Source organism: Dendrobates tinctorius, unplaced genomic scaffold (genome assembly GCF_039654945.1).
Source record: "Dendrobates tinctorius isolate UK_male_01 unplaced genomic scaffold, ASM3965494v1 ptg000163l, whole genome shotgun sequence".
NCBI classification, from domain to species: Eukaryota; Metazoa; Chordata; class Amphibia; order Anura; family Dendrobatidae; genus Dendrobates; species Dendrobates tinctorius.
In genome coordinates this window covers 10,852,097-10,866,475 of record NW_027361830.1, presented here as the reverse complement: position 1 = coordinate 10,866,475, position 14,379 = coordinate 10,852,097, and the positions used below count along the sequence as shown (strand labels likewise).

General features: G+C 44.2%; 1 protein-coding gene across 2 annotated transcripts in view; it reads left to right on the top strand.

Moving 5' to 3' along the window:
- Positions 1-14,379, top strand: part of CDH20 (cadherin 20) — an 818,364-nt gene that overhangs the window by 357,619 nt on the left and 446,366 nt on the right. The window contains exon 3 of one of the 2 annotated variants that reach the window (XM_073550197.1): positions 3,824-3,921. The exons of the other annotated variant lie outside the window; for it this stretch is intronic. The gene's annotated coding sequence lies outside the window, so the exon portion shown is untranslated. The remainder of the gene's footprint in view (positions 1-3,823; positions 3,922-14,379) is intronic. 2 annotated transcript variants of the gene reach the window in all.

Here is a 14,379-nt window from a genome sequence, read left to right as displayed (position 1 = left end):
GTGCCAAGTACTGGACAACCCCATCTTAAAGGGTTTGTCTGGGATTATATCAATGTTTTACTATGGATACCTAAGAGTTAACAGGCAGGCCGCTGCTAACTACCTGCTCATTGTGCCCACTGATCTCTGCCAGCTCAGAGAATTCAGACCACTCATGCCAGGCATTCTGCAGCTTCCACTGAGGTCAGATTGTCAAAGTGGCTTCTTTTCTGTTCTGCTCTGTTGACGGAAAGTGACTGCTAAGTTCCAACATGATACTGATCGACGGTCGACTCCCCACTGCTTTAACTGCAAAAAGCTGTCTGACAATCCGCATGATGCCAGCATTCAAGCGCCATTGGCAGAGCAGCCCAGAAGAGGAAGAGCTGGTCTGGTGACATGGGACAGCAGGCTTGTCTGAAGGAGCCTTTGCTAGTTTTTTGTCTCATAGAAAAAAAATATATATATATACACACACACACAGGATATACTCGAGTATAAGCCGACTCGAGTATAAGCCGTGGCACCTAATTTTGCCACAGAAAAATGCGTAAGCTTACTGACTCGAGTATAAGCTGGGTATGCATTATCCCCTCATTGCTGCCCTGCTAAGTTTGGCTCTCCCTGCCCTGTCCTGGTATGTGTAGCTCCCCCATCCTGTCCTGGTATGTGTGGCTCTCCATGTTGTATGCATGGCTCTCCCCCTCCCATCCTTGCATGCATGGTTCACCCCCGTCCCATCGTTGTATGCATGGCTCACCTCCCTTCCCCTCCTTGTATGCATGGCTCACCCCCATCCCATCATTGTATGCATGGCTCACCCCCGATCCCGTCCTTGTATGCATGGCTCACCCCCCTCCCATCCTTGCATGCATGGCTCACCCCCGTCTCATCATTATATGCATGGCTTACCCCCCGTCCCCATCGTTGTATGCATGGCTCATACCCCCCATCCTACTCACCCTCCTTATGTCATGATCCATGCGGAATCATGTCAGATAAGAGCACTGGTAACCTTTATTTTTCCTCTCGCTAAGCTTTGTGCTTAGAGATAGTTTTGCCCCGGTGGCCAGTATGGTCATTGCACTGATGTTTTTAGAGATAGTTTTCCCTCAGTGGTGGTTAGTGTAATTGCACAGGAATCAAAACAGGTGTGATTGCTCTATAAAAGAGTGTCTGGTGTGGTAATCACTGTTGGTGATAGTCCTCAGTTACAAGCAAGCTTGGGTGAAGGATGGAGCTGAAGGAGAGTCCTGGGCAGCTCATTGAGAGTCCTGGAATGGCAGCTATGGTGTCTGTGAGGAGGGCTGGCATGGCTTGGTGGAATTGCAGCTATGGTGTCAGCAAGGAGTTCTTGCATGGCTTGGTGGAGTGGCAGCTATGTGTAGAGCTGCAGTCATGATGCTGGACTTGGTTGCTGGAAAGGTGGACTCAAGATGCTGGACTCTTTTGCTGGAAAGCTGGACTCATATGCTGGACTCTGTTTCTGGACAGCTGCATGCAGGTGGTGGACTCTGTTTGCTCCAAGGCTGCACTATGGTGTTGGATCCGGTCGGAGGAAAAGATGCACACAGGTGGTAGGCTCTGTTGCTAGGTGCGTAAGCAACATAGCAAAGCTAAGTGGTGTTTCCCTGTTTTGTCTCTTTTCCTTATGTGTGTTTTAGTGCAGTGGTGGGATTAGTTTCCGCACCGTCCACTTCACTAGTGAGGGTTTAGGTGCAGGGCGAGTCAGGGTTTTTAGGTTCCTGATCGGCACCCAGTGCGGAACCGGCCTAGGGAACGTTAGGAGTGTAGAGACACTGACTCAGGGGAGTGCAGGATGTCTCCACTTCCCCGTTCCCTATTGCAGGGCCACTGTTATGAATGAGTCACCATAGGAGGCAAAAACAGAAATGCTAGCTAAGTCCAGAAAACCAGAGAAGTTGGCAGCTATTGGATTGCAGACCCCTGAACCTATCAACATCAACTAGCAGTAGCGGTGGGGGGTTCCTACGGTGCCCTAGACTCCTCGATCACAGCCGGAGAACTACCTTGCCTAAAGACAGAAAGGGAAATCTAAACTGCCCCAGAGCAGTCCCCAAAGCAATAGGCAGCCCCCAACATATAATGACGGTGAAGCAAGAAGAAAAAACACTAACACAGATAGAAAGATAGACTGAGCAAATGATGGGGCCCAAGCTAACTAGATAGGACAGGATAGAAAAGCTGCTGTCTGCAATCCGCGAAAAACCCTATCAAAACAAGAGCCAACAGACTGACAAGGAAAAAGGCCCTGAAGACGCTAGGCTTCAAAAAGACTATGTCAGTACTCAGGTATTTTCTGAAGACAGAGCAAAAAGACACAAACGAATTCAGCTCACCCCAGCAGGGAATGGCAGAATCCAGAAAAGCAAGGCAAAATAAAACCAAAACACAAATGCAAAAAGCAAGGCAGAAAACTTAGCTTTTGAGGAGCAGGAATCAGACTGGTCTCCTAGAATCCCTCAGAGAAATCACCAGCGAGGCAGAAGGGCGTCGGCTGCCTTATATCCAGTCAGCAATTCCCGTCACCCAGTCATCCTCTACCAGCTCAGGTGTTTGGTAATCAGCCTCACTACCTTCCTTCACCAGAAGAGGGAGTTCATCAGACCTCAATGGTCAAGGGGAAAATGAACACATAACAGGCCACCATTGTTATTGTTACCAAGGTTTTCCCTTTTATTGTTTAAATTTGCCTGTTGGAGGCGGCACATCCAGCTGCACTTTTTATTATTTAAATTCGCCCAACTGGAGGCGGTGTATCCAGGGTCACGCGTGTCATCTAAATTCGCCCTGCTGGAGGCACTGTGTCCAGTCGCGTGTGGCCGTGACACCTTACGCCGTCGTTGTATTGCCTTCCCATCCCTGCATCTCCTTTCCGGTGACGGCAGTTCTTCCTGTGATCAACGGTCATGTGGTACCGCTCATTAAGGTAATGAATATGCGCTCCATGCCTTTGGGAGTGGAGACGGGTGCATATTTATTACCTTTATGAGTGGTACCACGTGACCGCTCAGCACAGGGGAAGAGCTGCTGGAGCCAGAACGGAGATGCAGTGACGGAGGGTGAGTATAATATCTTCTTGAAGTCGGCCACTGCAGCTGCCACTGTGCCACAGCCGCCGGCTCCTGCTGCTCCGCCGTTCCCCCTCCCCCACCGGCTTTCTTAACAATGACTTGTGTATAAGCTGAGGGGGAGTTTTCAGCACAAAAAAATGTACTGAAAATCTCGGCTTATGCACGAGTATATACGATATATATATATATATATATATATGTATAGCCTTGGACCACCCCTTTAACTGCTAAAGTATCTCATGTAAAGTAGCAATTATTCACATGCTTACGTCCCACATCGGTGACATTCCGTCAATGTCAATGTTGTGTCTGCTCTGCGGATGCTCATATTTATGTCAGGTGAGCTCTGGCAAATTCTTTTTTTGGTTTACATTTGGCACTTTGGCATTTAAGATGAGATTGCCAAGTACTGTAAGTAAACTGTTTTATTTTTAAAAGAATTTATTGGTGTCCCATAAAAACCTTCTAGAGCTGTGGGGATCTGGAGTGACTGGCAGCAGCATTTACTGAGCTGTACACTGACCAGCTGCTGAATTTATACAGAACTGTGGACTGTATATATACCTTGTATTTGTATGCTATCCCCAATAGCGCATTAAATAGAAAGAGGTTAGTGAGGGTAATTAATGTAAAATGTTTGGTTTTAGGTTTGAAATTACCGGTCTCAAGTATATTATCTTGAACTATCTTGCATTTTCTAGTATGTCTGCTACCTATGTTTTTCTTTTTTTCACTCTCTTCCACCTCAGATTTTATTCCTGGAAGCAGATTGACTTAGCAGAGAAGCAAGTAGTCAGGAAAGCCTACAAGCCAAGACCAAGTGAAAGACAGACTGTGTTTGACAAAAGTGAGTAGAGCATTTTTGGGGGTGATTTATCAAAGCTGCTTGCCAAAGGTCTGTCGAATAAAGCTTTGAAAAGTCACAATTTTTTGGCACAAACCTGATGTAGCTCAAAAAGATGTGACTTTTTGCATGGCGCAGTATTCGCTACACCACAAATCTTACTCTAGCAAGACTGGAATAAGATTTGTGGAGAGACAGGCATAGAGGGACCCGCCACTACATGCCTTGTCTGATTTATTAAAAGGGTTGTCCAGTCTAAATTGATAAATCTACAGTCAATATATGAGACTACAAACTCATGAATCCTCCCAGCGCACACTTTGTGTGCCATGAGGATTCAACAGTTCCTTGGCCAAGAATGGCGGTCACGTGACCTCCATTGTGCGCTATGCATGTTCCCTGCTCAGAAACGAACGAATCCTCGCAATGCACGATGCATGTTCTCGAGGATTCATAAGTCTGCAGTCAGAGTGACACATAGAGTGATTACAAACATAGTGGCAATGACTGCTATATGTGAAACTGAACTACTGAGTTGTTGTTAAAATATGTCATGTGTGTTGCTCTCTGCTGAGTAGTGTCTATGGCTAGGTTTCCTACATATGTTTTTGACAGCCTCATTACACGCCAAGTGCTAGAATCAAAACGCAGATATATGAAACAAGCTGTATCCTGTGTTTTACACTGGGCATAGTTGCGGTTCTCATCTAAATTCCTTAAAAGCAGGATTCAGACAGAACTTGTGACAGATTTGGTGGTTGTCTTTTTAGGCAAGCATAAAAACATGGTTGACAATTTTTTTCTTTAGCTTAAAAGACAAGGCACTGAAAACTAAGGCCAGGTGGAGTACAAAGCCTATCTACACCTATCGTGTGTCAAATTGTATGTCGCACCACTGTAATTAATATGATAACGTGCAAAAATATGTTATACAAAAATTATATAATACATTTACAGTATAAAGCGGAAGCAATATATATATATATGTATATATATGTGTGTGTGTGTAATCAAACTGTCCACTTAGGAAGCAACACTGATTGACAATCAATTTCACATGCTGTTGTCTAAATGGAATAGACAACAGATGGAAATTATTGGCAATTATTAAGGCACCCTCAATAAAGGAGTGGTTCTGCAGGTGGGGACCACAGACCACATCTCAGTACCAATGCTTTCTGGCTGATGTTTTGGCCACTTTTGAATGTTAGTTGTGCTTTCACACTCGTGGTAGCATGAGACGGAGTCTACAACCCACACAAGTGGCTCAGGTAGTGCAGCTCATCCAGGATGGCACGTCAATGTGAGCTGTGGCAAGGTTTGCTATGTCTGTCAGCATAGTGTCCAGAGGCTGGACGCGCTACCAGATGACAGGCCAGTACACCAGGAGATGTGGAGGGGGACATAGAAGGGCAACAACCCAGCAGCAGGACAGCTACCTCATTTGTGCAAGGAGGAACAGGAGGAGCACTGCAGAGCCCTGCAAAATGACCTCCAGCAGGCCACAAATGTGCATGTGTCTGCACAAACGGTTAGAAACAGACTCCATGAGGATAGTCTGATGGCCCGACGTCCACAGATGGGGTTTGTGCTCACAGTACAACACCGTGCAGGATGCTTGACAATTGCCACAGAACACCAGGATTGGCAAATTCACCATTGGTGCCCTGTGCTATTTACAGTTTGAAGCAGGTTCACAATGAGCACAAGAGACTGATGCGACAGAGTCTGGAGACGCCGTGGAGAGCGATCTGCAACATCCTTCAGCATGACCGGTTTGGCAGTTGGTCAGTAATGGTGTGGGGTGGCATTTCTTTGGAGGGCCGCACAGCCCTCCATGTGCTCGTCAGAGGTAGCCTGACTGCCATTAGGTACCGAAATGAGCTCCTCAGTCCCCTTGTGAGACCGTATGCTGGTGCGGTTAGCCCTGGGTTCCTCCTAATGCAGGACAATGTCAGAACTCATGTGGCTGAAGTGTGTCAGCAGTTCCTGCAAGATGAAGGCATTGAAGCTATGGACTGGCCCGCCCGTTCCCCAGACCTGAATCCAATTGAGCACATCTGGGACATTATGCCTCGCTCCATCCACCAACATCACGTTGCACTACAGACTGTCCAGGAGTTGGCGGATGCTTTAGACCAGGTCTGGGAGGAGATCCCTCAGGAGACCATCCCCCGCCTCTTCAGAAGCATGTACAGTAGGGAGGTCATACAGGCCACACACACTACTGAGCATCTTTTCCTTGTCATGAGGCATTTCCACTGAAGTTGGATCAGCCTGTATTTTGATTTTCCACTTTGATTTTGAGTATCATTCCAAATCCAGACCTCCATGGGATTTTCATTTTGATTTACATTAATAATTATGTTTTATTTTTCTGAACACATTCCACTATGCAATGAATAAAAATTTGCAACTGGAATATTTCATTCAGAGATATCTAGGATGTGGTATTTTAGTGTTCCCTTTATTTTTTTGAGCAGTGTATATATTGTAGGGATTGTACTCAGGTGCATAGGAGGAAACAAGGAAACAGGAGGCACGTTCTCTTCAAAGTCCATGTGGGTTTATTTTCTTCATAAACCACCAAAACACCAGCAAAAGGTAAACAGTCTTTACATCAGGCAGACAAAACCTCAATGTCCATAGCAGAGCTCTGCTCTTTCAGGCCTGTGGGCACACAGGCTGTGCAGTGTACAGCACGCAGGCTCAGTCTGGAGCCACACACACAGGAAGGCTTCTCCTTCTCTGCACACACACAGACCACTCTGTAGTGTTCAGCCTGGACACATGGAAATCTCTCTACACTGACAGACTCCCAAACACTCACTGCCATGTGCCAAACACACCTCCATAATGTAGGCTCTAACCACAACCACAGGTGAAGTACATATCACATGGACTGATCACGCGATCATGACACCACTGCACGTCCTCAAACACCTGCAGGTCCTGCAGGGAAAAGGGGTACAGTGAGCACCCTCACCTAGATGTGAGTTATGTGGGTAGCCAGACCCTCCCATCTCTCATAGTTACCCGCAATCTGGACCCAGGTGCACTAAATGACATCTTATAGCTCACGTGTGCCATCTCTGCGACACATACCTACCATTGATTACACGGCCATTAGCCTCCTTACTATATATATATATTTATATATGTGTGTATATATATATATGAGGTGTAGTAGTCCCTGACGTTTCCCTGGATAGTAACTAACTGTTCTTAGCTATAACAAAATAGAATGGGTTAACAAAGTTTTGCTTCTCTCTGCTGAGATACAGAGGCTGCAAGTGTAATACAGGGGCAATGTGTGAGCTCCTGGTATAATACAGGGGCTATGTATGGGCTCCTGGTGTAATGGTGTAACACAGGGGCTATGTGTGAGATCGTTATGTAATTCAAGGGCTATGTGTGGGCTCCTGGTGTAATACAAGGGCTATGTGTGGGCTCCTGGTGTAATACAAGGGCTATGTGTGGGCTCCTGGTGTAATACAAGGGCTATGTGTGGGCTCCTGGCATAATACAAGGGTGTAATATATTCCTATTTAAAAGTTTATGTATTTTACATGTGCGTCAGGTTAGGCTAGTAAAGTATAAACCAGATTTATTTGTACTGATTGTACTACAGGGGGCACCGTTTTACAAGTGCGCCTCAGGCAGCAGAGAGGCTAGGTTCACCCTGGCAGTAACGCCATGTGGAGAAATGTCTTCTGAAACCAACCTTAGTCTGCAGAACACTGCAATTTAATAAAAACCAGTAAGCATGGTTTTGTAATGTAAAGTAAAGGCATGACTGTAATGGGTTGTAATGCAGATAAAATTGATACCTTTAATGAAGAAATCCACTTGGTGGTTCTTCTGTGATCACCATTTGAAGTGTTCTGCTAATTAGATTTCATTGCACAGGGGCCGGACTGTGCACTGGGTCTTCTCCATGTCAGTAATTCACTATACCACCTATTGTCACATTTGGTGGCAGAGGAGGAAAAACTGTGAAAAAGCAGTGACCTGTTATTCAAAGACCAGAGGCAGGCGGAGGGACTGAGGAATCACAGTGTTAGGGTTTGTGGATCGCACCAAATATAAATTATGAAAAGGTGCGATCACAACCCGGGGTCCACCGTGCAGAGATGGTATACTGCTGCTATACAACAATGGACAGCGAGTAGTAAAATGCTCGCTTGACACCGACGGGTAACCACTGACCCAGTGTGATAGGAAACGGGCTCTGTTACCGCACAGAGTCCGCAGAAACCAATGCCGAAGCCTGTTAAACCTCACAGGCTACGGCTAGAGGAGTGCTAGCGTGAGGTCACAGGACACTGCTTCTGAGACATGAGAAACGTGCCCCTCTAGACCCACTAGCGCCTGGAACCGCTACTGCGGAGCCAGGGAAAGTTCCTCCTGAAACGCTGTGCCCTGTTAAACGTCACAGGGTGCAGCAAGCATTAGCCTACTGCTCTGAGCGTGTACTGCATCTGCCACTTGCGGTCGCCACTAACCAGCCTGAGCTTAGTGCTGGAAAGCACACAATCTGTGCACGGCGTCGTACAGACGGATGCTGCAACATATGCGGTACTGTGTTGCCTTTGCTGACTGGCGCCTACTGGCGCTAACGGATGAGTGAGCTGAATGCACTGCCGTACTAGGCAGTACCAGTACTAAGTGCTGACTCTAACCTCTAAACCCTACTAACACGCGTATCAAAGGGAAGGGGTTTCATAACGAGTCATTCACCTGTCTCATACATCCATCATCACACACACCACTATAAACATAAGAACTGACGTCTATCATAGCGCATGGCGGGGAGGCCATGCGAGGCTTTTATAGTCATGACCTTCCGGGACCATCCTGATGATCCAAAATAGAAAAAAACATGGCACTCAGTGAGGAGGGAGGTGCACAAGTCGGGTATCCAGCCAACTAACAATGTAGTAGAAAAGCTTGGCACTCAAAAGAAAAATTGATTTGACAGTTCCTTTATTGTAAAAGGCATCCAGTTAAATATACTTCTTTTACTTCTTTAAACGTTATTGGTCATACAATTGACTGTTGTGAGTTCATTTTCCCCTTCACTACTGAGGCCCGAGGAACTCCCTCTTCTGGTGAAGAAAGGTAGTGAGCCTGATTGTCAAACACCTGGGGCTGATGATGATGACTGGCTGAGTGGAGTTAATGACTGGATATAAGGCTGCCGACGCCCTTCTGGCCTGCGAGTGATTTCTCTGTGGACTTCTAGGAAACCAGTCTGATTCCTGCTCATCTAAAGCTAAGATTTTTGCTTTGCCTTTTTGCATTAGTGTTTTGTTTTCCTTGCTTTTCTGGATTCTGCCATTCCCTGCTGGGGTGAGCTGAATCTCCTTTTGCCTGTTGCTCTGTCTTCAGAATATTCCTGAGTACTGACATAGCTTTTTTGAAGCCTAGCGTCTTCAGGGCCTTTTTTACTGTCGGTTGGTTGGCTCTTATTTTCATAGGGTTTTTCACGGATTGCAGACAGCAGCCTTCCTGTCCTTTCCTATCTAAGCTAGCGTGGGCCCCATCTTTGCTCCGTCTATCTTTCTGTCTGTGTTTTGTTCTTTCTTCTTGCTTCACCGTCATTATATGTGGGGGCTGCCTTTTGCTTTGGGGTCTGCTCTGGGGCAGTTTAGATTTCCCTTTCTGTCTTTAGGCTATGTAGTCCTCCGGCTGTGATCGAGGGGCCTAGGGCATCGTAGGAGCCCCCCACGGCTACTGCTAGTTGTGTTGATAGGTTCAGGGGTCTGCAATCCGATAGCTGCCAACTTCTCTGGTTTTCTGGACTTAGCTAGCATTTCTATTTTTGCCTCCTACGGTGACTCAATCATAACAATTGACCTTCATCAGAAACAGAATTTTTTCACAGTTGGAGAGTGAACGCACTGTTCAGGAGAAGCACTGAGGGTGCAGAGGAATAGCGCTTGGTCTGTGGCTGGACGCATGTGCTCCTGGTATGAGAGACGCGTCTCTCCCTGTGACACACTTGCCTCCCTGGGCAGGACAGACCATTTGGATAATCACAGCACCCAGTTGTGGACATTCATGCCTGTCACAAACAATACAGGATAGTTTCCTGAATATATTACAGTACAAATTTCTGGACACCCATACCAATTATTGGATCTACCGGTCCCTGTATAACCCAAGGTGTCAAACCCGTGGGTCTGGTGATTTCCTACATGAATGGCGTCCTTTCATCCTCAGTAGCTGCTGCTTCCCAGATGTCTGTTTCTCCACAATATTAATGAATATACCCAGTACTGAATAGTGCCTACTTATGACAGCGGTTCTTTAATAATAATATATGGAATTTTCCATTACAGTTCCTCTCAGTTAAAACCAACTGTGAAAAAATTCTGTTTCTGATGAAGGTCAATTGTATGACCAAAAACGTTTAAAGAAGTAAAAGAAGTATATTTAACTGGATGCCTTTTACAATAAAGGAACTGTCAAATCAATTTTTCTTTTGAGTGCCAAGTTTTTGTACTACATCCTGATGATCCAATCAGAGCAGAAGCAGGACCTGAGCATGTGATATCCGATCTCCAATGAGAGATCGTCCCACGGGCATGCTCAGTGGACCGAAAGGAGGACTTAGTCTCTGGATTTGTTCGCTGCTGACCAGCATGCGTTGCTATAGCTGGACCAGAGGTGGCAGCAGCAACCAAACCCACAATGCTAGTCTGAGCAGAGCGCCGGGATCGACGAGTCTGCGGAGCAGCCTCCTATGTGGCCGGAGAGGAATGGGAGACTGTCGAAGGTAAGGCTCGGGATTCCTGCTGTGCAGCGACGGAACCCCGATGCCTAACACACAGACAGGGAGAAGACCCAATAGAAAGCCAAGGCCGTGTGCACCAAAATCTAATTAGCAGAAAACTTGGAAATAGTGGTTGAAGAACCACAAAGCAGATTTCTTCACCAAAGGTATAAATTTAATATATGTTTCAGTCCAATTACAGCCAAGTCTTTACTTTACATTACAAAATTGTGCAGATATGTTCTCTCTAAGCACCAATGATGGGGAAAACCTTTCTGACCTGCTCGCCACTTAGCATTACTTCTTGCTGTGATGTGACTCAGCACAACACCGCTTGGGACCACCTAGACTCTGAGCTCTTTAGGTGGGCTTCAACTTTTTATTTTCCTAAAACCATTGAGAAATAGCTGCATACTCCAGGAGTACAGTACAGGCCAACAAAACTAGAGAATATCCTAGATCAGTGTGATATATATTTTTAATTTGACCATATGTTTGAGGCCTTATTGTCATAATTATTGTAGTTATTGCTATTTTAATCATTAGTTTTGGTAACAATTCTTTAAAATCGAGTTTCTGGGCTCCATAGATGTGAATCAAATGACTATGAACATAATCAAGGATGTGGTTATGATGAATGTCAAGTCTGAGGATAACAAGACCCAAAGGAAACCGCTGGATGCATTTTTCATGTCATCGTATTAAAATTATGTTACACCATTTAATAGTGATGCACTGCAGCAGCTGCTCGGGCAACGCTGTCATAAATAGCTTTATCCAACGTCAAAGTTTTAGTCATTCCATCTCTTTGATTTCATAGGAATCGTTTAGATTTATTCTCAGCACTAAAGTACACATCTGTCTATGTATACTGACTGTATGCAAAGTACAGCAGAGATGAAGGGAAAGTAATTACTAGAAAAATGTGTCAAATACATAGGGTGTTGTATATAGCATGTCAGAAAGTTGATATGCAAACAGCATAATAGTCTATTACTTTATTTTAATGATGTTACTGACAAGATACTAGAGAATCTTTTGTTAGCAAATGGAAAATGATTTGAATGTCTCAAAATTTGCAGATTCTAGCTCATTGGAATTTGGAAAAATTCAAATAGAGGAAATACAGCAAAATGGCAGCCATTTTTCTAAAAATATATAAGCGCCTGGAAAGCATTAGCATATAAAAAAAATCACACTTGCATAGCCCTTCACATATCCCTGACACCATAGCACCCTGCTGGTCCACTGCTGACTTTCTAAAAAATCCAGTCTCCTCGTCATTCTTTTCTGGTATCTACGCCAATGGCCAGGCCTCAATACATGATTCAACATCATGGCATCATAACATCAGTTGAACCAGTGACTTTGGCCAGCATATGTTATGACATCTTGACGTCGAAACATATCTCATGGCCTAGCAGACGTCTGAAGCACAAGCAAGAGGAGACAAGAACTGGAGTGGCAAGGATGTTAGGAAGCCAGCAGAGGACCGACCGGGAACTGCGGCAGAAGAGAGAAGCGAGAAGCTAGATGAATATGATAATATTGTCTTGTAACCCCTTCCTGATACATCTGTTTATTACTCTGTAATCGGAAGACCTCAGAACATACTAAAAACCTTTTTTTAAACCTTTTTTTTATTCGTTTCTCATTACATTCATATTGGATATGGAAATTGAATTTCCCAGCCAAATTTGAATGAATCTCCAGAATTTGAATTTTGTTACTTCATTCATTTTTATTACTGACACAATATTTGACAGAACTGTTTGCTACATTTGGCATGAACTCTAGAATTAGTAAACTAGAGTTAGGATAAATCCAATGCTGGATTCATCAGTTACAATAATTACAAAACCTAAAGGATCCTGCTATTTACAAAGCTTTAATAAAAGAAGTCTCTATATATAGTGATATCATTATTGTATAATTGTGCAATTATGCAGATGTTTAATAAAAGTGTTAAATATTCCTTGTTCTATATAGAACCTGCCTATTTACTAGAATTGATGTCACAGATTTTTTTTCTTATGTACTATCGCTTCCAGTTTTCAAGTTAAAAATATCCTTCAGTGTTGAAAGTCAAACATCCCTTCATGTACATGCAGCCTCTTCTATATTATAACCCATAAAACTGACTATAGTCTTCATAATTAGACTCATCTCACAGCTTAAAAGGGTTCACCGGGACATTAACTCACAGCAGAAAGAGAAATAACACACATAAATATACCCTGGCAACTATACACAACATGTAATAAAGAAGGAGTGAGAGGGTCAACACTTTTTTTTTTTACATTTTTTAAGATGAAGGACATTGTAATGTGCTTTCACACTGTCTTGACGACACTGCACTTCTCTCTTCATTCTCATGGCCTGAAAGGATATTGTTAAATGGGTTTTCTCATTACACACAACCTCTGTCCTTAGGCATTATTTGCTTAAAAAATATAAAAACTGTGCATTACTCACCTTCTCCTGGTCCAGTGCTTAATCTCCATCACCGCTCCCTGTGTCTGTTATTGTCTGCAGCGCTGACGTCATGTTGGTCATGCTGCAACCAATTAGTGAGCTCAGCAGCTCTGTGCAGTTTGTGTCATCTACTGGGACAGAGCCACTGAGCTCACTAATTGGCTGAAGCATGGGTGACCTGATGTCAGGGCAGCAGACACAGCGAGTAGCGGTGGAGACTCAGCTAGACCCGGGAAGGGTGAGTAAAACTAAGTTTGTTTGCATTTCATAACAAACTGCAGTGAGGGAACAGGCATATTCTGAAACCAGAAAACACTCTTAAAAGATAAAGGAGCCAATCCATCAAGGCTGTGGAGTTAAGTTAGCGCTATTCCAGTCTCGAGAGAGTGCACAGCACCGAATTAAGAGATGCATGCAACTTAATTAATTCGGTGCCTCTGGTAATAGCATTTGTGGTGTAGAAAATGCTGGCAGATTTGATGTGGTGCGCAACCATGCCCCTTCCCGGATCCTTCCCTACCTTGCCTATTTCAGTGGAGCTGATCCAAAGTTGAGTAAAAACAAATCAAAATTGTCTGCACTGTGCAAAAATTTTGCAACATTTCTAAACTTTTATTCCACTTTTTTGATGTAAAAGTTTTGATGAATCAGGTCCAATATATTTACATTGCATCAATGGGAAAGTAATTACTAAGCCAAATTTATTCATGGTTCCACATGATTGGCTCCTTTAGGGTGGTCACATCATTGAGGTCTGAACCAATCAGTTCCTAATGAAGGTGTCTGGACCAAAGGCTGCCATAAGCTTGTACACAGAGAGTTAAAAAAAACCATGCTATTATAATAAAGTGTCCCTCATGTTAGCTACCAAGATCTATGAGAATGTGACACAGACAGACCAGGTAGTTTGGAGTCTGCTGCAGTCAAACTTGTATTTTTGGTTTTTAGTATTATTAGACTATAATAATTTAGCACAATGTTTTGTAAACTTGTTATCAAGCAATGTCTTGGAGCTCATCATGCAGACATTACCTGCAGAACCTGCAGCAAGTACATCTGTTCTGTCTCACAACAGATGTTCAGTGAAACATACATTTGAATCATTAGATATGCTGTAAAACTTGCAGCGATATGAAGGATAATCAATTTTCAGCAGAGGCACTGTGGATGTGTTGTCTAGATAGTTATCACTATGTTTTAAAGTCAAG